Source organism: Gadus macrocephalus, chromosome 8, assembly GCF_031168955.1.
Source record: "Gadus macrocephalus chromosome 8, ASM3116895v1".
Classification (NCBI taxonomy): Eukaryota; Metazoa; Chordata; class Actinopteri; order Gadiformes; family Gadidae; genus Gadus; species Gadus macrocephalus.
Genome location: NC_082389.1, coordinates 5,273,363 through 5,274,017, shown reverse-complemented (window position 1 = coordinate 5,274,017; position 655 = coordinate 5,273,363). Strand labels below are relative to the sequence as shown.

The window sequence follows — 655 nt, the reverse complement described above, 5'->3', positions numbered from 1 at the left end:
AGAGAGAGAGAGAGAGAGAGAGAGAGAGGAGAGAGAGAGAGAGAGAGAGAGAGAGAGAGAGAGAGAGAGAGAGAGAGAGAGAGAGAGAGAGAGAGAGAGAGAGAGAGAGAGAGAGAGAGAGAGAGAGAGAGAGAGAGAGAGAGAGAGAGAGAGAGAGAGAGAGAGAGAGAGAGAGAGAGAGAGAGAGAGAGAGAGCGCGCGCGCGCGCGCACGGAACGCAGGGCACACAGACAGGCTGCCCATCCTCTTTATTCCCCACACCGCAGCCGAGAGTCAGAGAGGCAGCATTGAGCCGAGGTTGGAGAGGAAGAACAGAGCGCAGAGCGGAAAGCGAGTCTCGTGAAAGCAGCGGGGACCCCGCGTACCACTTGGCCGCGAGATCGATGCCCTTTACGCCACACCGCCCGGGAGGAGAGCGAGCCCTCTAGGACATCTGTACCGCCGCGGGAGAGAGAGAGAGACAGAGAGAGAGAGTAAGAGAGAGAGGACCCCGCCAACAAGGACCAGACGGAGTAGAGAGGTACGGGAGGGAAGAGTAAATACCCGATAAAAGAAGAAGAAGAAGTAGAAGAAGAAGAGAGACGGAGAGAGAGCGGAAGACAGAGCGCACAGTGGAAGACCAGCCGGAGCCGGTTCTCCTGAAGCTGTTCGCTGG

General features: G+C 57.1%; 1 protein-coding gene across 1 annotated transcript in view; it reads left to right on the top strand.

The window, feature by feature from the left end:
• The first annotated feature begins 241 nt into the window (after positions 1-241).
• The window catches only part of tnr (tenascin R (restrictin, janusin)), a 126,884-nt gene continuing 126,470 nt past the window's right edge, over positions 242-655 (top strand). The window contains 1 exon segment of the mRNA XM_060058372.1: positions 242-655. This exon segment is cut by the window's right edge and continues 14 nt beyond it. The gene's annotated coding sequence lies outside the window, so the exon portion shown is untranslated.